Source organism: Bombina bombina, chromosome 7 (genome assembly GCF_027579735.1).
Source record: "Bombina bombina isolate aBomBom1 chromosome 7, aBomBom1.pri, whole genome shotgun sequence".
Classification (NCBI taxonomy): Eukaryota; Metazoa; Chordata; class Amphibia; order Anura; family Bombinatoridae; genus Bombina; species Bombina bombina.
The window spans coordinates 532,421,215-532,444,002 of record NC_069505.1 but is presented as its reverse complement, the minus strand read 5'-3'; the positions used below and the strand labels follow the sequence as shown (position 1 = coordinate 532,444,002).

General features: G+C 40.4%; 1 pseudogene; it reads right to left on the bottom strand.

The window, feature by feature from the left end:
- Positions 1-375: 375 nt before the first annotated feature.
- Positions 376-6,973, bottom strand: LOC128636054 (4-galactosyl-N-acetylglucosaminide 3-alpha-L-fucosyltransferase FUT5-like; annotated as a pseudogene).
- Positions 6,974-22,788: the final 15,815 nt, after the last annotated feature.

The following is a 22,788-nucleotide window of genomic DNA, read 5'->3' as shown; positions in this document are numbered from 1 at the left end:
GAACAAAGCAAAATTGATTATACAAGTAAATTGGAACGTTGTTTAAAATTGCATGCCCTATTTGAATCATGAAAGGTTTTTTTGTACTTGACTGTCCCTTTAATAATACATTTCCTCGACAATTTTCAAATTTAAGGAATCCTTATTTTTTATAGATTTGTTTAGTCTATAAACCTGTTGAAGGTGAATTGCTTCAAAACTAAAGAATTCAATGTATAAATAGAAGTTATTTTGAGACATGATTTCTGTATCTCAAAAATCTTCAATTTTCTTTTATTTTCATAGCTTTATCCATTGAAACACAGAAAATAAGAGGTCAACAGTGAATTAACAAAGTAGCAAGTCTTTGGGTGTATTGGTATAGTCTAATGTTTCCTAAAATTCAGCATCCTCTAGAAACCATTTGGCAATACTAGGAATAACTTGGTAATCAGGAGCCTGTTTCAAACCACGGCAAGCTATACAATAATGATAAGCCCATCCAGTCTCTCTCCTCACTTTGTAATGAGACCTCCAATTAAAGTATTTCCTATATTGTTCATCTTTGTCCAACTCTAATAGGAAATCAGCCAGGCCCTTTGGGCTGGAGAAGTCATCAACATGAATAAATGCATCACCGGGAATAAAACGTTCATAATTCTTACGAGATGTCCCTAGCACAACAGGAACAGCCCATGAATCAAATGCATTTACCCACATTTTCTCTGTGATGTAGTCCCTGTAAATTGAGTTCTCAAAAGACAAGTAAAATTTGTATTGTGAGATGGTTTTATAGAAATCTGCTCCATTTAGTTTTTTGTGTCGATTCCCATAAACATCTATTGAAATGTGCTTTTTCAGCTCCTCATAATACTCAGCACGGCGGATACCTGGGCTCCAGTTACTTACAACTCAAGATACCAACTTGGACTTTGGGAGAATTGTGAAATTTTTAGTTTTTTTTAAAGCTTCAATACGACCGTAGGGTCTGTAAATATCAGAATCTTGACGGAAAGTCATTGTCATATTAAACAGGTTGTCTAGATAATTCAAATTTTTAATGATCAACGGAGGTTCCATGTTGAACCACACCCAACGTTGAAAGTGTGGTCTTTGTTTTTGAAGCAAAGATTTACGATTATACATTATATCCACATGATGTATAACCAGGGCATCAGCAGTATCATACAGACCCCAATCTGTTGTCAATTTGCATCCAGGAATATTGTAAAGTCTTTGACATGCATCTAATGGAAAGTGTGTTTTAAAAGGCCAGACCCATACCAAGATAAGCAGTTCTTTCTCATCCTTCTGCATAGGAATGGAAAGGTTAGTGATCTTCTCTGTCAGTGTTTCTTGGATAGGATTTGTTGGCTTGCAGTTTAAGACCCTTGGGATGATGTCTGTCCTCTTCCAGTTAAAAAAAAATATAAATACAAGGAGCATCACTGAAAGAATGACAACCAGGTAGTGTCTGCGGGACATTTTCAAAGATTCATTAAACCTGCATAGAAATGATGACAAATAAATAAAAAAATGGATTGAACAAAGTAATGTGCTATTATGTCTTGTAAGCACAGAATAATTTAACAATGACTTATGTTTCAATTAATTTATACTCATTATTATTACCAATATCACTATCACTTTACCAGCCTGTAAACAAATATATACTTAATAATAATCTCTAACAGATTTTTTAACTAGAGGGCGCCACATATACAATATATATATATATATATATATATATATATATATATATATATATATATATATATATATATATATATATATATATATATATATATATATATATATATATATATATATATTACTACAATGTCATGTGAAGTCCCATCAAACAATCTTCTCCTTCTGAGCTATAATTGATCCAGGGGCAGCAAAGCATGACCTCAGCACTGCTGATGGTGATTGGCTATTATTCTTTTTTCAAACTGCAGCTGGACAATAGCTGATGGATAACTATTGTGAGATGAAGACATGTTGAGGTAAAATTATCTTTCTTATTCACAAGTTTTATACAGTTATGCTGCATCACTTTCAAGTGATTTTGCATATGGGTATTATATCCCTTTAATTACACCTGTTTAACAGAAACCATTTTTCAAACCTGTTTTCTAAGTTTATGTGTGTAATTGTCTCGCTGGATAAATGTGTCTTAGCAATCTTGCAGGTGCCAATGGAAGCTAACTATGGGTATCCTAGAGAGAAGCAGCCTCTTTTTGATAAACATGTGCCTTTCACAAAGAAGAACTTTCCTGTAGCATATCAGTCTGATCCTGACTTAACAGTGCAGTCCTGCCCCAAAATACCAGGCAATCCCTCTCTGAACGAGAGAAATGGCAAAACCACAGACTTACTTTTCGGCCTATTGTGGGCCTCGTCAGTGAGGTACAGCCATATCTCTCTAGGCATAATGAGCAATGGGTCCACGTCTGGCTTCCCGCATCACCCTTAGGGAGACTTTCCTCAGGGTCATAATTTGCATAAATAAAAACAGAGAAGCGCTCAACCTGGGAACGAACAACAGATTACTAGCATGATCAATCGCTAGTTACCACCCAAGAAGCAGCCTCTTTTTGCTCAATGTGTGCCTTTCACAGAGAAAAACGTTCCTGTAGCATATCAGTCTGATCCTGACTTAACAGTGCAGTGAAGCCCCGAAATACCAGGCAATCCCTATCTGAAACGAGAGAAACAGCAAAACACCCTACACCCCAGATGTACGTTTCAGCCTATTGTGGGCCTTGTCAGTGAGGTGCAGCCATATCCCTCTAGGCACACGGAACAACGGGTCCACATCTGGCTTACTGCATCACCCTTAGGTAATATGTCATAGAACAAGCTATTATGCTATGGTTCGTTAACAGGTTGAGTGATTCTCTTTTTTTATTTATGCTAATCACATACCTCTATTGGAGGCTAATATCTATACTATAATTGTGTTTGTAACTCGTCCGTTGCCGTCGCCAGTTGAGTATGTATCCTCAAAGGAATGTTTGTGCGTGCAGCCAAAAAGAATCAATTCCGAAAATGGCAGGGTAGTGAAAAAATCCACCGCAGGTTTTGGAATCCAATTGGATGCAGCGTAGGCAAACAAAGCATTAAGAAAAAAACATGCAACTGCCCACACAAACTATTAACGAAAAAACATGTAACTGCCTGCACAAAACAGCAAAAAAACACGTAACAGCCTGCACGAAGTATAACAAAAAAAAGAACCGCCCGCACAAAGTATTAGCAAACACCTAAACGGTTTAGGCTAAACCACCACATCGCAAAATAATAAAGTAATTAACCCCTAATTCTCAAATTAAAAAACGCAAATAACATTAAAATATTAACCTCTAAACCGCCAACCCCCCACATTGCAATAAACCTAATTAACCAATTAACCCCTAAACCCCCCAAACCCCCACATCGCAACAAATCGCTAACCACCTACAACACAAATAACTAATTTACACCTAGATTACGAGTTTTGCATTGTGGCTTTTAATGCTGAAAAAATGGCAATTTCAGCGTAAAAGCAGGAACGCACTATTGTGTCAGGTTTTCAGTCTACCCCTTTAAGGCTCTGATAAAGTCTATATAAGGCTCCTCCTGTTCCTGGCACACTGCTAAGTATTTTGTCTTACACTTGTATTACTTGGAGACGCTTCATCTTAGCCTCGCATTTATACAGATTCTAGTTACTTTACTGGATTGTAACTTTACTTCCTATGTACCTAGGACTTAACAAACTATAGATTCTTTGTTGCCACTATAATTATATCACAGCTAACTTGCAACATTTCAGCTCACACGTTGCAGCTGTCTGACGTCAACCAAACTTGCTAGCAGCTCATGCCTCTCTCACTGTCTGCTGATTCCTGCTCCACTTGCGTGTACCTCGCACGCACCTCTCACAGAACAGCTGATTCAGGTCAGAGACAGCAGCGATCTACTTCTGTTTGCCATTATATTCAGTACACTGGGTGAAAATACAGTCAAGCAGATTAGGCACCGCCTCAGGATAATGCCGTAATTGAGCTACACAGGAGTCTATGCATAAACAAAACGCCTAAATGTTTTACTATCAATAGTATTAAAGCCACAGGAGTCTATGCATAAACAAAACGCCTAAATGTTTTACTATCAATAGTATTAAAGCGGAAGTCATACTTTGGGGTCGATCCGATATAAATCGTCGCCCGCAAAAGCCGGCGACGCCAATATTTGCGCGGGTTTGGTATCACATATACGGCGTAACCTAGAAGTTACGCCAGTATATTTCTGCCGTCGCCCGCAGTTTTTTGGGCCATAGGCAGGTATACCAAACCCGCGCAGTTTGGTATCCAATATGCAGCGTAAGGACTTACGTGGCGAAAATGGAGAAAACTTACTCCATTTTCACCTCGCCACAAAAAGCAGCCGTAAGAAGCCTTACGCTGACTATTGGAGCCCCGTAACTTCCTAAACTGGCTGCTAAAATAAACCTAACACCTAACGCATGCGCAATGTCTATCTCCCTGTCAACCGCGATCTGCTAAAATAAACCTAACACCTAACGCATGCGCAATGTCTATCTCCCTGTCAACCACGATCCCCCCCCCCCCCCCGAAATCCCTAATAAAGTTATTACCCCCTAAACCGCCGCTCCCGGACCCCGCCGCCATCTACATAAACTAACCACCTACTGTGAGCCTCTAAAACCACCGCCATCTACCTTATCTATCCCCTAATCTGACCCCTTACACCGCCGCCACCTATATAAAAATTATTAACCCCTAATCTAATCCCCTATACCGCCGCCAGCTATATTAATATTATTAACCCCTAATGTAAGCCCCTTACACCGCCGCCATCTCTATTAAAATGATTAACCCCTAATTTAATCTACCTACCCCGCCGCCAGCTATATTATCTATATTAACCCTAAGTATATTATAGTTAATATAGTTATTACATTATATATATTAACTATATTAACCCTAATTATATTAGGGTTAATATAGTTACTATAGTATTTATATTAACTATATTAACTCTATCTAACCCTAACACCCCTAACTAAATTTATATTAAATTAATCTAATTCATTTATAAACTAAAATATTCCTATTTAAATCTAAATACTTACCTATAAAACAAACCCTAAGATAGCTACAATATAATTAATAATTACATTGTAGCTATGTTAGGGTTAATATTTATTTTACAGGTAAATTGTTAATTATTTTAACTAGGTATAATAGATATTAAATAGTTATTAACTATTTAATATCTACCTAGTTAAAATAATTACCCAATTACCTGTAAAATAAATCCTAACCTAAGTTACAAATACACCTACACTATCAATAAATTTAATAAACTACAAACATCTATCTAAAAATACAATTAAATTAACTAAACTAAATTACAAAAAAAAACAAACACTAAATTACAAAAAATAAAAAAAAGATTACAAGATATTTAAGCTAATTACACCTATTCTAAGCCCCCTAATAAAATAATAAACCCCCAAAATAAAAAAAATTCCCTGCCCTATTCTAAATTAAACAAATTTCAAAGCTCTTTACCTTACCAGCCCTTAAAAGGGCCTTTTGTGGGGCATGCCCCAAAGAATTCAGCTCTTTTGCATACAACAAATACAATCCCCCCCCCCATTACAACCCACCACCCACATACCCCTATTCTAAAACCACCCAAACCCCCCTTAAAAAAGCCTAACACTACCCCCCTGAAGATCTCCCTACCTTGTCTTCACCACACCGGGCCGAACTCCTGATCCGATCCGGGCGATGTCTTCCTCCAAGCGGCAAAGAAGAATTCTTCCTCCGGCGACGTCTTCCTCCAAGCGGCAGCAAAGTCTTCATTCTTCCGGCGGCATCTTCAATCTTCTTTCTTCGCTCCGCCGCCGCGGAGCATCCATCCTGGCCGACTGCTGTACTTGGAATGAGGTACCTTTAAATGACGTCATCCAAGATGGCGTCCGCCGAATTCCGATTGGCTGATAGGATTCTATCAGCCAATCGGAATTAAGTTAGAAAAATCTGATTGGCTGATTGAATCAGCCAATCAGATTCAAGTTCAATCCGATTGGCTGATCCGAACAGCCAATCAGATTGAGCTTGCATTCTATTGGCTGATCGGAACAGCCAATAGAATGCGAGCTCAATCTGATTGGCTGATTGGATCAGCCAATCGGATTGAACTTGAATCTGATTGGCTGATTCAATCAGCCAATCAGATTTTTCTAACTTAATTCCGATTGGCTGATAGAATCCTATCAGCCAATCGGAATTCGGCGGACGCCATCTTGGATGACGTCATTTAAAGGTACCTCATTCCAAGTACAGCAGTCGGCCAGGATGGATGCTCCGCGGTGGCGGAGCGAAGAAAGAAGATTGAAGATGCCGCCGGAAGAATGAAGACTTTGCTGCCGCTTGGAGGAAGACATCGCCGGAGGAAGAATTCTTCTTTGCCGCTTGGAGGAAGACATCGCCGGAGGAAGAATTCTTCTTTGCCGCTTGGAGGAAGACATCGCCCGGATCGGATCAGGAGTTCGGCCCGGTGTGGTGAAGACAAGGTAGGGAGATCTTCAGGGGGGTAGTGTTAGGCTTTTTTAAGGGGGGTTTGGGTGGTTTTAGAATAGGGGTATGTGGGTGGTGGGTTGTAATGGGGGGGGGGATTGTATTTGTTGTATGCAAAAGAGCTGAATTCTTTGGGGCATGCCCCACAAAAGGCCCTTTTCAGGGCTGGTAAGGTAAAGAGCTTTGAAATTTGTTTAATTTAGAATAGGGCAGGGAATTTTTTTTATTTTGGGGGTTTATTATTTTATTAGGGGGCTTAGAATAGGTGTAATTAGCTTAAATATCTTGTAATCTTTTTTTTATTTTTTGTAATTTAGTGTTTGTTTATTTTTGTAATTTAGTTTAGTTAATTTAATTGTATTTTTAGATAGATGTTTGTAGTTTATTAAATTTATTGATAGTGTAGGTGTATTTGTAACTTAGGTTAGGATTTATTTTACAGGTAATTGGGTAATTATTTTAACTAGGTAGATATTAAATAGTTAATAACTATTTAATATCTATTATACCTAGTTAAAATAATTAACAATTTACCTGTAAAATAAATATTAACCCTAACATAGCTACAATGTAATTATTAATTATATTGTAGCTATCTTAGGGTTTATTTTATAGGTAAGTATTTAGATTTAAATAGGAATATTTTAGTTTATAAATGAATTAGATTAATTTAATATAAATTTAGTTAGGGGTGTTAGGGTTAGATAGAGTTAATATAGTTAATCGAAAGAGAGAGAACAGCACTCCATGAGATAGAACAGAAGCTGGAATAACTTCCATGCATGTTCATTTTTATTGAATTCCTCAGGGTGCCAGTTCTTTTTGCACACTATGCCCCTTCACAGAGAAAAAATATCCTGAAGCATATCAGTCTGACCCTGCCCAATGACAGTCCAGCGCCGAAATACCAGGCAATTCTTCTCTGAACAAGGGAAGCAACAACCCCAGACGATCGTTTCGGCCTCTTATGGGCCTCGTCAGTGAGGTGCAGTTGTATCTCTCTAAGGGCAAGTGTGCATGGAGTCCACGTCTGGTTTCCCCATTACTCTTAGGGTGACCCAAGAGTAATTTGCATAAAAATCGAAAGAGAGAGAACAGCACTCCATGAGATAGAACAGAAGCTGGAATAACTTCCATGCATGTTCATTTTTATTGAATTCCTCAGGGTGCCAGTTCTTTTTGCACACTATGCCCCTTCACAGAGAAAAAATATCCTGAAGCATATCAGTCTGACCCTGCCCAATGACAGTCCAGCGCCGAAATACCAGGCAATTCTTCTCTGAACAAGGGAAGCAACAACCCCAGACGATCGTTGCGGCCTCTTATGGGCCTCGTCAGTGAGGTGCAGTTGTATCTCTCTAAGGGCAAGTGTGCATGGAGTCCACGTCTGGTTTCCCCATTACTCTTAGGGTGACCCAAGAGTAATTTGCATAAAAATCGAAAGAGAGAGAACAGCACTCCATGAGATAGAACAGAAGCTGGAATAACTTCCATGCATGTTCATTTTTATTGAATTCCTCAGGGTGCCAGTTCTTTTTGCACACTATGCCCCTTCACAGAGAAAAAATATCCTGAAGCATATCAGTCTGACCCTGCCCAATGACAGTCCAGCGCCGAAATACCAGGCAATTCTTCTCTGAACAAGGGAAGCAACAACCCCAGACGATCGTTTCGGCCTCTTATGGGCCTCGTCAGTGAGGTGCAGTTGTATCTCTCTAAGGGCAAGTGTGCATGGAGTCCACGTCTGGTTTCCCTATTACTCTTAGGGTGACCCAAGAGTAATTTGCATAAAAATCGAAAGAGAGAGAACAGCACTCCATGAGATAGAACAGAAGCTGGAATAACTTCCATGCATGTTCATTTTTATTGAATTCCTCAGGGTGCCAGTTCTTTTTGCACACTATGCCCCTTCACAGAGAAAAAATATCCTGAAGCATATCAGTCTGACCCTGCCCAATGACAGTCCAGCGCCGAAATACCAGGCAATTCTTCTCTGAACAAGGGAAGCAACAACCCCAGACGATCGTTTCGGCCTCTTATGGGCCTCGTCAGTGAGGTGCAGTTGTATCTCTCTAAGGGCAAGTGTGCATGGAGTCCACGTCTGGTTTCCCCATTACTCTTAGGGTGACCCAAGAGTAATTTGCATAAAAATCAAAAGAGAGAGAACAGCACTCCATGAGATAGAACAGAAGCTGGAATAACTTCCATGCATGTTCATTTTTATTGAATTCCTCAGGGTGCCAGTTCTTTTTGCACACTATGCCCCTTCACAGAGAAAAAATATCCTGAAGCATATCAGTCTGACCCTGCCCAATGACAGTCCAGCGCCGAAATACCAGGCAATTCTTCTCTGAACAAGGGAAGCAACAACCCCAGACGATCGTTTCGGCCTCTTATGGGCCTCGTCAGTGAGGTGCAGTTGTATCTCTCTAAGGGCAAGTGTGCATGGAGTCCACGTCTGGTTTCCCCATTACTCTTAGGGTGACCCAAGAGTAATTTGCATAAAAATCGAAAGAGAGAGAACAGCACTCCATGAGATAGAACAGAAGCTGGAATAACTTCCATGCATGTTCATTTTTATTGAATTCCTCAGGGTGCCAGTTCTTTTTGCACACTATGCCCCTTCACAGAGAAAAAATATCCTGAAGCATATCAGTCTGACCCTGCCCAATGACAGTCCAGCGCCGAAATACCAGGCAATTCTTCTCTGAACAAGGGAAGCAACAACCCCAGAAGAACTGGCACCCTGAGGAATTCAATAAAAATGAACATGCATGGAAGTTATTCCAGCTTCTGTTCTATCTCATGGAGTGCTGTTCTCTCTCTTTGACTTCATATGCAAATTATTCTTGGGTCACCCTAAGAGTAATGGGGAAACCAGACGTGGACTCCATGCACACTTGCCCTTAGAGAGATACAACTGCACCTCACTGACGAGGCCCATAGAAGGCCGAAACGATCGTCTGGGGTTGTTGCTTCCCTTGTTCAGAGAAGAATTGCCTGGTATTTCGGCGCTGGACTGTCATTGGGCAGGGTCAGACTGATATGCTTCAGGATATTTTTTCTCTGTGAAGGGGCGTAGTGTGCAAAAAGAACTGGCACCATGAGGAATTCAATAAAAATGAACATGCATGGAAGTTATTCCAGCTTCTGTTCTATCTCATGGAGTGCTGTTCTCTCTCTTTGACTTTTTATGCAAATTATTCTTGGGTCACCCTAAGAGTAATGGGGAAACCAGACGTGGACTCCATGCACACTTGCCCTTAGAGAGATACAACTGCACCTCACTGACGAGGCCCATAGAAGGCCGAAACGATCGTCTGGGGTTGTTGCTTCCCTTGTTCAGAGAAGAATTGCCTGGTATTTCGGCGCTGGACTGTCATTGGGCAGGGTCAGACTGATATGCTTCAGGATATTTTTTCTCTGTGAAGGGGCGTAGTGTGCAAAAAGAACTGGCACCCTGAGGAATTCAATAAAAATGAACATGCATGGAAGTTATTCCAGCTTCTGTTCTATCTCATGGAGTGCTGTTCTCTCTCTTTGACTTTTAATATAGTTAATATAAATACTATATTAACTATATTAACCCTAATATAATTAGGGTTAATATAGTTAATATATATAATGTAATACCTATATTAACTATAATATACTTAGGGTTAATATAGATAATATAGCTGGCGGCGGGGTACGGGAGCGGCGGTTTAGGGGTTAATAACTTTATTAGGTTGCGGCGGGGTACGGGAGCGGCGGTTTAGGGGTTAATAGCTTTTTTATTGTTAGGATAGTGAGGGGGGATAGCGGATAGAGGGTTAGACAGTGCGGGCTATGTTAGGGAGGCGTGTTAGACAGTGCGGGCTATGTTAGGGAGGCGTGTTAGACAGTGCGGGCTATGTTAGGGAGGCGTGTTAGACAGTGCGGGTGTTTTAGACTTTAGTCAGGTTTTATAGGCGCCGGCAGTTTCTAACGTGCCGCAAGTCACTGGCGACGCCAGAAATTTGTACTTACGCAGATTTCTGGACATCGCTGGTTTATCCGACTTACGGCACGTTAGCATCTGACGGCGACATATATGGGATAGCTCGAGTTGCGAGCTGAAGCTGCGGGCGACGCCGGTTCCCTCGCTTGCGCCGCAAACTGCGATCTATATCGGATCGCGCCCTTTAAGTCTCCTAACTGCAGTTCATAGATTCAGCATAATCCTACAAAGGGGCAAAGTGATATCTTATACATTTAAAGGACCTATCACAACATTATCAGATATATTAACACAATCAACATATGTATTTATATTCCGGTACATCTGTACCCATACCTAATTAATCTTAACACATTATCTTCTAATACCACTCCACACACTGATATTTGTTTTAGTGTTTGTTTCTTTATTCACGCTGATCACTTATTTCTACTTATGCCTTTCCTGACTGCTTACAGTCCCCTCAGTCAATGAGCAAAGACTTGACTTACTATAAGATCTAAGTCATCGGTTTGGTGTGAGACTGAGCGGTATTAGGCTGCATGCTTAAATATTACTACTCTCAGGCTTTTAACAAAACAGGGCCTAACATATTGGGAGTCATGTCGGCATAGCTATAACACAAGCATTTTAGCCTGTAATGCAACGTCAATCCTGCACTCCAAAAAATTATGTTTTTGTGTGGGATTTCCATAGTGCCGGTATTACAGGTTGTGCGGGCCAGCTAAAATGTTTGCGTTACAGCCTATACCGGCACGATCCATACCGCGATCTGAGAGCAGTGGTTATGGATTTTGTGCAACAAAACACTAACACCCATAAACTACCTATTAACCCCTATACCGAGGCCCTCCCGCATCGCAAACACTATTTAAAACTTATTAACCCCAGGGGGGGCGGAGCTTGCCGGTGTACAGAGCAGACGTGTCTGTCTAGAGCTCCTCTGCTATGGCTGATTAAAAATAAGCAAATGCCCAATTTAATTAAGGACTAAACCTCCAAACTATTCAGGGATTGGGAGTGAATGCATGCATGGGCCCTTTGGAGAGCGACGACCTGACTTATCAACTTTGGAGCTATTACAACAACCTTATGACCTGGGGCCTACTGCGTTTAATGAGCAAGTATAGATACGATCTCTCCTAATATCTTCAAAGTCTTTTCCCTTTGCTGTTACTAAAATGGATATGGAGGCTGCGCTGCACAGATTTGAAGATAATGTGTGTATGATGCTAGAAGATCATTTTTCTGAACTGAGCTTGCTATTAGAGCAACTCCTCACACATTTTTATGCAGCGCACGATAAGCAAGATGGCGTTGATAAACCAGAAACCTCCAAGGACAGACCGGGTCTTTCGCCTATGCCTGCAGTTCCCCTCAGTCAAGTCACTAGCACTCAGGTAACTGATCTAACAGAGGGGTTGGCATGTCGAGAGTGGTGGAGCCTAACAGTATAGGCAGATAGGGCCCATCTGCAGCCTCTACATATATTAGAAAATTGTGTACCTATGGTGGCTGCAGATGCTCTGACAGGAGATCGCACAGATCATTGCAGCCCAGGAGGTGGACGACCTTGGATCAGACTGAAAACAATGGATCTTAGATACGCTATACCGGACATAGTGGCAGTTGGAGAGTTGCAGAAAATATGGAAAACTGCAGTATGCCCTGAGGGTGAATATGCGGCCTACATACTTGAGTCCGGGCTGATTATGGGGGACGGCGCTCTTGATGTGGCGACCTCACTGCACTTCAGAGTGGGAGCGCATCACATCTCTGCTCGGCTAAAAACTTCCCTGTACCAAAGTAGCCTCGACAGATGCGGTGTGGGGTAGTAAGAGATTTACACTGTCTTTTAGCAGGGTTGGCTTCTCGTTTTCTCCTATAAATAGGAAGGAGTTCCTGTTACAGGGAACCCTGAATGCAGCCTTTATTGAGTATTTGCCTAACTTTCCCTTTTACAGGTTGTACACTGAACTTTTGAGCTGAGATCTGGATATCGGTGGCAAGTAAAGGGATCTGGCTTATATTAAGGACAATTCTGTTTTATGCATTTGCAAGTATAATATTGCCCTCTTACGTTATTTGTTTTCCCTGTCTTATTGAATGCCTTCTGTCAGGACTCCTATTATGTGTCGTATGATAATATTCTACTGTGCCACATTTCTACTGAGTCTAGTTAGGGAGTGTCTAATCTCTACCTATTGCAGTCCTGAAGGCTGTTGCTGATTGCAGAAAATATATATTCCTCCCAGGTTGTTAGTATGGTGTACATCTGCTAACATATCCCCATCTACCTAGAGTATCTACATAATATTACCTCATCTCAAAGGCATGCTTGTTTGTGGCCGAAACAGCATGTTATAGACCTATTAATGAATGTAGACATATTGTAAAATATACTATGTCCCAGTGACATGCGGTGACGTCAGAGGCTGGTGAGGCAGTGGCTAGGATACGCCTTCATTCTTTAGATATCCTTTGTTGAAGAAATAGCAATGCACATGGGTGAGCCAATATCACATGAGGTATCTATGTGCAGCCACCAATCAGCAGCTACTGAGCATATTTAGATATGATTTTCAACAAAGGATATCAAAAGAATGAAGAAAATTAGATATTAGATGTAAATTGGAAAGTTATTTAAAATTGCATGCTCTTTCTAAATCATGAAAGAAAACATATGGGTTTCATGTCCCTTTAAATGGTGTTTTGGAAAACTGGTCAACTTAGTAAACATCTGATTTTATTCTAAAGGTTTGTAACACATTCTTGCCAGATAACAAAATGCTTGCTCTGATTATGAGATCTAGAAACCCACAGTGGCGGCTGGTGAATTTTCAAAGTAGTGGGGTGCTAGACCCCACCCCTTAAAATAAAGCCCCACCCCACAGGTAGCTTCACCCACAAAGGGAGTAAACACATAGTTAAAGTATACCCAGCTGTGCAACCATCACTGGTGAATGAGTCAGAGACAATTTCTGCAGCTCTCAAGCAATACTTTAACTATGTGTTAACACCTAATTCTCATAACAAACAGAACTCACACATGTGATTTTAAAGAAAAAAAACTCTTAAGCACTAAAGTAAGGCTGGGATCATATAGTGACCACTGATAGAATATGCACAAATGATCATTATTATGAAGACCAATCTATTCCAAACATCTGTGAAAACATATGTTTAATCAACTCAAGTACAAGGCATATATAAATTATATATACAGTGTTTGTATACATATATTCTTCATAGAATAAAATGTCAAGCAGTCTTGGGAGGGACATACACTTAAAAAAAATCTTCACTATGCCTTTATTATAAAATGTATTAAAAGACACAAAGATATTAAGCAGTTCTCTCTCTAGGTAGCACAAGCATAGTTAATGCCATGGGAATTGAGAGAGTAATTTATAACTGATTCTGTTTCCTTATGAAGATGGCACTCTGCAGAATGCTCCGTGACCTCTCCTAACAGAAGTGCTAAAGCAGCATGGGGCAGCACTACCGGTAATAAATCAATAGGATATCCTACACTGAATCAGAGAGCTGACATTAAGCAGGAAGCAAGCAACTGAACTTACACCTAATATCTCTCCCTGTTCTTTTCTTCATGACGGCTGCTTGCTAACGATACACTGTGCACACTGCACAGACAGCTGAGCGCTGACAGGAGAGAGGGCAGTAAAAAGAGCTTAGCTACAAAACACAGCCCAGCATTCATAAGGGCTGCAATCATGCTCTAACATAGATAAGCTAGCATTTCAACCAGTCAGTGCTTAATGGTCTTCGATCTATATTGTAAATAAAAATTATGTATATTATCATAATATACATAATTTTTATTTACAATATAGAATAGATTGAAGACCATTAATAATATATATATATAATGTTATCTTCCAATAGACAATGACAGCTCCATCCGATCCTACATTACCTAACAGTGTTTCCATCATTTCTAGTTCATCTTGTATACAAAACTACATTCATATTAAAAAATGACTAGCCACATTATGAACAGTCATTAACATCATTTAACCTAAGTGGTTAGTGGTCTGGTCGGAGGTTACTTACCTGAGAGAGAATCCGGTCGGGTCATCAGTGTCTCTCTTCTCTTCTGTCCTGTGAGACAGTCAGTGAGATGACTGTCACTCTGACTCCACCGGGTCCGGCACCCACATGGCACTGGCTCCGCTCCTCTGTCCACCACTGACCTCCTCCTCAGTCCTCTGAGTCTCCTCCAGGCTCCAGGCAGCACACAGTCCTGTCCTCCAGGGCAGCCCTCCTCCACAGACAGCCACAACACAAGGCCCACAATAAGTTAGTTACTAGGCTGCACTGAAGCAGCAGCAGCATGGGCACGCACGAAGACTTGCTCAGCAGCTCCCTCCACACTGACTACTGAGTCTTCCCGCCAGCTAGAGTCTGATGTGTCGGCGCTACGTCATGAGCCAGTCCCACACCTGTCAATTAGCAGCCCAGCAGGCACGCCTCCCCGCAGTGCTGCTAAATGCCTGATTGGCTCAAGTAATGTAGCTCATCATGGAGGCGGTTTTGAGAACCGCCTCCAATGAAGCTTATATGATGGCCGGGCGAGTCACCAGTGGGTGGCACTGCTCTGTAGTGAGCAGACAAAGTTATTTAGATCCATTGTTGCGCAATTAATGGAGGGCAGCGGACCGGCTCACTGCCTCCTAATTGCGCAACAATGATGGATGGTGATTTTGCAGCACAAGCGCACAGCACACAGCGCACAGTAACTACTGTAATGAGCAGTAATTGCCATCGGGGGTGGGGGGGTACCCTTGGGGCGAGGGTGGGCATGGTAAATAAATTAAGATGAAAAAACACTTTTTTTAAAAAAAAAAAAATATTATTTGAAAACTTTTTTTCCCTCATTGGACAGGGGAGGCATTGCCTCCCCTGCCTCCTATTACTGCACGTCACTGCTATGTCCCACTTGTTTGGTCAGATGGGGGTACATGGACTATTTTCTAGCTTCTTGCATACATGTCTCCAATACTGATGATTGCTCAATAAGACATGCAATTCAGTGCTTGTCCATTTAGTAATAAGTCCTTTTGCCTCAGGATCTACCCTAGAGTATATTATATATGCTAACTGAAAGAGATTATACATAACTTCTCCTGGTAGACCAGCAACAGTGGACGTATTTTATTTTCTGGGTATATGTGCCTAAATCATCATACAAATCACTTAGATATATTATTAGGTGGGGTAAGATATGAAACACAAAAATAGACATGGAGTCGAAAAGTGTATCTCTATTTTTTTTTTTTTAGCAAATCTACACCTTTCTTATACATTGGGCTCTCATTCCAGATAAGTATTCCAAGAAATTATTAGCTCCCCATACTATAGATGGTAGATCAGGTTGTATGTTTATTCAAAGCCTTACCACTTCCATTCCAAAAAAGTAAGGAGGTCAAAATATACCAGTTTCCTCATGACTCAGTTAAACATCTAATTAATACAGTGATAATTAACATATGCTCTCTGTGTGACACTATATAGCCTTTATTATGACATACCACTTTCTCCCCCCCCCCCCCCACTTGACTAAGTTTTCTTAGTCCTTATTCACCCTCTTTGGTGAATATCCTCGCGGTATTAACCCGCTCCAGGTAAGAATATTTTATATCTATTCCATATGTACTAATATTACAATTAATTTCTTACACAGTGCTCTTTAAGGGGAAAAAATGTACCTTTGGACTAAGATAATTTTTCTATGTATGCCTGATTAAAGTATCATGCTCATAGGCAGTAAATCTTGATAAAGGGGTACTATGGTAACATCTCCCAAAAAATAAAAATTATAAGGTATCAATGTACGTTGTGCAAAGTATATATATGTGACAAGTTAATAATACAGTATGTTATGCTTGATATAAGAATGATTGTCATGATTTACTTTTGCTATCAGACATGTTCATTTTGAAGTAACGTATACTTCTGTTTTTGTTTGGCTATTGTCTTGCTAATTACCTTAATAAAAAACTTTGATTTAAAAAAAAAAAACTTATTAACCCCTAATCTGCTGCCCACCCACATTGCAGCTATTTAATAAATCTATTAACCCCTAATCTGCTGCCCACATACAGCGCCAAAACTAATAAAAACTATTAACCCCTATTCCGCCGCTCCCCGACATTGCTGCCACTATAATAAAGTTATTAACCCTTATTCCCGCCGCTCCCCGACATCGCTGCCACTAAACAAAGTTATTAACTCCTAAACTTCCGGCCTCCCACATCTCCACCACTAAATAAACCTATTAACGCCTAAACCGCCGCCCCCCCACATCGCAAAACACTAAATTAAACTATTAACCCCTAAACTTAACACCCCCCTAACTTTAAATTAAAAAAACAACATAACTCTATTTAAATAAATAAAAGCTAACCTGTGAAATAAAAATAGACCTAACATTAAACTATAAAAATGTAAAAATCTAAATTATAACTAAAAAAACAAATCCTACGAAAAATTTAAAAAATCTAAGTTTGCCAAAAATAATAAACACTAAAATCCCGAAAAATAAAAAACAATTACACCTAATCTAATAGCCCTATAAAAATAAAAAAGCCCCCCCCAAAATAAAAACACCCCCTAGCCTACAATAAACTACCAACAGCCCTTAAAAGGGCCTAATGTAGGGCATCGCCCTAAAGAAATCAACTCTTTTACCTGTAAAAAAAGACAAAGTCCCCCCAACAGTAAAACCCACCAGCCAACCAACCCCCAAAATAAAAAACCTAACTCTAAAAAAAACTAAAAGGGCATTTAGCTCTTTTTCAAGTGCCCGTCCCTAATCTAAAAAAAAAAAAAAACACCCAAAAAAATTAACAAAAAACCTAACACTAACCCTAGAAGATCTACTCACGGTTTCTGAAGTCCGGACATCCAGGTGGTGAGAAGTCTTCATCCAGGCGGCAAGGTATTCATCCATCCCGAGGGCGTCTTCTATCTTCATCCCGGGGGAGCCGAGCCATCCTGGAAGCTGATAGAAGACGCCCCCGCGATGGATGAAGACCTCTTCGCCTGAATGAAGACCTTGCCATCTGTATGAAGACTTCTCACTGCCTGGATCTCGGACTTCAGAAACCGTAAATAGATCTCCTGGGGTTAGTGTTAGTTTTTTTTTTTTTTACATTTTTTTGGGTGTTTTTTTTATATTAGGGATGGGCACTTGAAAAAGAGCTACATTTCCTTTTAAGGGCAATGCCCATACAAATGTCCCTTTAGGGGCAATGGTAGCTTAGGTTTTTTTTTAGAGTTAGGTTTTTTTATTTTGGGGGGTTGGTTGGGTGGTGGGTTTTACTGTTGGGGAGACTGTATTTTTTTACAGGTAAAAAAGAGCTGATTTATTTAGGGCAATAGCCTACAAAAGGCCATTTTAAGGGCTTTTGGTAGTTTATTGTAGGCTAGGGGGTGATTTTATTTTGGGCGGACTTTTTATTTTTATAGGGCTATTAGATAGGGTGTAATTATTTGTATTTTTTATAATTTCGTTTATTTTTTTTGTAATCTTAGTGGTTTTTGTTTTTCGTGATTTTAGTGTTTATTATTTTTGGTAAACTTAGATGTTTTTAATTTTTCATAGGATTTGTTTTTTTTTTAGTTGTAATTTAGATTTTTTATTTTTTCCAATCAGCCAATAGGATTTTTCTACTTTAATTCCGATTGACTGATAGAATTCTATCAGGGGTTAATATGTTTATTATAGTGGCGGCGACATTGGGGGCGGCAAATTAGGGGTTAATAAGTGTAGGTAGGTTGTGGTGACATTGGAGGCGGCAGATTAGGGGTTAATAAATATAATGTAGGTGTCAGCGATGTTGGGGGCAGCAGATTAGGGGTTCATAAGTATTATGTAGGTGGTGGTGGTGTCCGGAGCGGCAGATTAGGGGTTAATAAACATAATGCAGATGTCGGGGGCGGCAGATTAGGAGTTAATAAGTGTAAGATTAGGGGTGTATAGACTCGGGGTTCATGTTAGGGTGTTAGGTGTAAATATAAATTTTATTTCCCCATAGGAATTAATGGGGCTGCGTTACTGAGTTTTACGCTGCTTTTTTGCAGGTGTTAGACTTTTTCTCAGCCGGCTCTCCCCGTTGATTCCTATGGGGAAATCATGCACAAGCATGTACGGTACGACCAGCTCACTGCTGACTTAAGCAGCGCTGGTATTGAAGTGATATATGGAGCTAAATTTTGCTCTACGCTCACATCTTGCCTTTTAACGTCGGGTTTGTAAACACCCGTAATACCAGCGCTGAAGGTAAGTGAGCGGTGAGAGAAAAGTGTTCGTTAGCACCGCATAGCCTCTAACGCAAAACTCGTAATCTAGCCGACTCTTAGCTTGCCTATGTGAGAAAGTTAGCATGTGTGCCTGTGTGTTGTGTTACTGTAAGCTTGTTTAGGTTCTACAGTTAGCATGTGTGCCTGTGTGTTTGTGTTACTGTAAGCGTGTTTATGTGCTGCAGTTAGCATGTGTGCCTGTGTGTTTGTGTTACTGTAAGCGTGTTTATGTACTACAGTTAGCATGTGTGCCTGTCTGTTACTGTAAGCTTGTTTATGTGCTACAGTTAGCATGTGTGCCTGTGTGTTGCTGTAAGCGTGTTTATGTGCTACAGTTAGCATGTGTGCCTGTGTATTTGTGTTACTATAAGCTTGTCTATGTGATACAGGTAGCATGTGATGTCTGTGTTACTGTAAACATGTTTCTGTGCTAAACTTAGCATGTGTGCCTGTGTGTCTGTGTTACTGTAAGCTTGTTTATGTGCTACAGTTAGCATGTGTGCCTGTGTGTTTGTGTTACTGTAAGCTTGTTTATGTGCTATAGTTAGCATGTGTGCCTGTGTATTTGTGTTACTATAAGCGTGTCTATGTGATACAGGTAGCATGTGATGTGTGTCTGTGTATTTGTGTTACTGTAAGCTTGTCTATGTGCTACAGTTAGCATGTATGCCTGTTTGTTTGTGTTACTGTAAGCGTGTCTATGTGCTACAGTTAGAATGTGTGCCTGTGTGTTTGTGTTACTGTAAGTGTGTCTACGTGCTACAGTTAGCATGTGTGCCTGTGTGTTTGTGTTACTGTAAGCTTGTTTATGTGCTACAGTTAGTATGTGTGCCTGTATGTTTGTGTTACTGTAAGCTTGGCTGTGTGCTACAGTTAGCATGTGTGTCTGTGTGTTTGTGTTACTGAAAGCGTGTCTATGTGCTACAGTTAGCATGTGTGCCTGTGTGTTTGTGTTACTGTAAGCCTGTTTATGTGCTACAGTTACAATGTGTGCATGTGTGTTTGTGTTACTGTAAGTGTGTTTATGTGCTACAGTCAGCATGTGTGTCTGTGTGTTTGTGTTACTGTAAGCGTGTTCATGTGCTACAGTTAGCATGTGTGCCTGTGTGTTTGTGTTACTGTAAGCTTGTTTATGTGCTACAGTTAGTATGTGTGCCTGTGTGTTTGTGTTACTGTAAGCTTGTCTGTGTGCTACAGTTAGCATGTGTGTCTGTGTGTTTGTGTTACTGTAAGCGTGTCTATGTGCTACAGTTAGCATGTGTGCCTGTGTGTTTGTGTTACTGTAAGCCTGTTTATGTGCTACAGTTACCATGTGTGCCTGTGTGTTTGTGTTACTGTAGGTGTGTCTATGTGCTACAGTTAGCATGTGTGCCTGTGTGTTTGTGTTACTGTAAGCGTGTTTATGTGCTACAGTTAGCATTTGTGTTTGTGTTACTGTAAGCTTGTTTGTGCTACAGTTAGCATGTGTGCCTGTGTATTTGTGTTACTATAAGCTTGTCTATGTGATACAGGTAGCATGTGATGTCTGTGTTACTGTAAACATGTTTCTGTGCTAAACTTAGCATGTGTGCCTGTGTGTCTGTGTTACTGTAAGCTTGTTTATGTGCTACAGTTAGCATGTGTGCCTGTGTGTTTGTGTTACTGTAAGCTTGTTTATGTGCTATAGTTAGTATGTGTGCCTGTGTGTTTGTGTTACTGTAAGCTTGTCTGTGTGCTACAGTTAGCATGTGTGTCTGTGTGTTTGTGTTACTGTAAGCGTGTCTATGTGCTACAGTTAGCATGTGTGCCTGTGTGTTTGTGTTACTGTAAGCCTGTTTATGTGCTACAGTTACCATGTGTGCCTGTGTGTTTGTGTTACTGTAGGTGTGTTTATGTGCTACAGTTAGCATTTGTGTTTGTGTTACTGTAAGCTTGTTTGTGCTACAGTTAGCATGTGTGCCTGTGTATTTGTGTTACTATAAGCTTGTCTATGTGATACAGGTAGCATGTGATGTCTGTGTTACTGTAAACATGTTTCTGTGCTAAACTTAGCATGTGTGCCTGTGTGTTTGTGTTACTGTAAGCTTGTTTATGTGCTACAGTTAGCATGTGTGCCTGTGTGTTTGTGTTACTGTAAGCCTGTTTATGTGCTACAGTTACCATGTGTGCCTGTGTGTTTGTGTTACTGTAAGCGTGTTTATGTGCTACAGTTAGCATTTGTGTTTGTGTTACTGTAAGCTTGTTTGTGCTACAGTTAGCATGTGTGCCTGTGTATTTGTGTTACTATAAGCTTGTCTATGTGATACAGGTAGCATGTGATGTCTGTGTTACTGTAAACATGTTTCTGTGCTAAACTTAGCATGTGTGCCTGTGTGTCTGTGTTACTGTAAGCTTGTTTATGTGCTACAGTTAGCATGTGTGCCTGTGTGTTTGTGTTACTGTAAGCTTGTTTATGTGCTACAGTTAGTATGTGTGCCTGTGTGTTTGTGTTACTGTAAGCTTGTCTGTGTGCTACAGTTAGCATGTGTGTCTGTGTGTTTGTGTTACTGTAAGCGTGTCTATGTGCTACAGTTAGCATGTGTGCCTGTGTGTTTGTGTTACTGTAAGCCTGTTTATGTGCTACAGTTACCATGTGTGCCTGTGTGTTTGTGTTACTGTAGGTGTGTCTATGTGCTACAGTTAGCATGTGTGCCTGTGTGTTTGTGTTACTGTAAGCGTGTTTATGTGCTACAGTTAGCATTTGTGTTTGTGTTACTGTAAGCTTGTTTGTGCTACAGTTAGCATGTGTGCCTGTGTATTTGTGTTACTATAAGCTTGTCTATGTGATACAGGTAGCATGTGATGTCTGTGTTACTGTAAACATGTTTCTGTGCTAAACTTAGCATGTGTGCCTGTGTGTCTGTGTTACTGTAAGCTTGTTTATGTGCTACAGTTAGCATGTGTGCCTGTGTGTTTGTGTTACTGTAAGCTTGTTTATGTGCTATAGTTAGCATGTGTGCCTGTGTATTTGTGTTACTATAAGCGTGTCTATGTGATACAGGTAGCATGTGATGTGTGTCTGTGTATTTGTGTTACTGTAAGCTTGTCTATGTGCTACAGTTAGCATGTATGCCTGTTTGTTTGTGTTACTGTAAGCGTGTCTATGTGCTACAGTTAGAATGTGTGCCTGTGTGTTTGTGTTACTGTAAGTGTGTCTACGTGCTACAGTTAGCATGTGTGCCTGTGTGTTTGTGTTACTGTAAGCTTGTTTATGTGCTACAGTTAGTATGTGTGCCTGTATGTTTGTGTTACTGTAAGCTTGGCTGTGTGATACAGGTAGCATGTGATGTGTGTCTGTGTATTTGTGTTACTGTAAGCTTGTCTATGTGCTACAGTTAGCATGTATGCCTGTTTGTTTGTGTTACTGTAAGCGTGTCTATGTGCTACAGTTAGAATGTGTGCCTGTGTGTTTGTGTTACTGTAAGTGTGTCTACGTGCTACAGTTAGCATGTGTGCCTGTGTGTTTGTGTTACTGTAAGCTTGTTTATGTGCTACAGTTAGTATGTGTGCCTGTATGTTTGTGTTACTGTAAGCTTGGCTGTGTGCTACAGTTAGCATGTGTGTCTGTTTGTTTGTGTTACTGAAAGCGTGTCTATGTGCTACAGTTAGCATGTGTGCCTGTGTGTTTGTGTTACTGTAAGCCTGTTTATGTGCTACAGTTACAATGTGTGCATGTGTGTTTGTGTTACTGTAAGTGTGTTTATGTGCTACAGTCAGCATGTGTGTCTGTGTGTTTGTGTTACTGTAAGCGTGTTCATGTGCTACAGTTAGCATGTGTGCCTGTGTGTTTGTGTTACTGTAAGCTTGTTTATGTGCTACAGTTAGTATGTGTGCCTGTGTGTTTGTGTTACTGTAAGCTTGTCTGTGTGCTACAGTTAGCATGTGTGT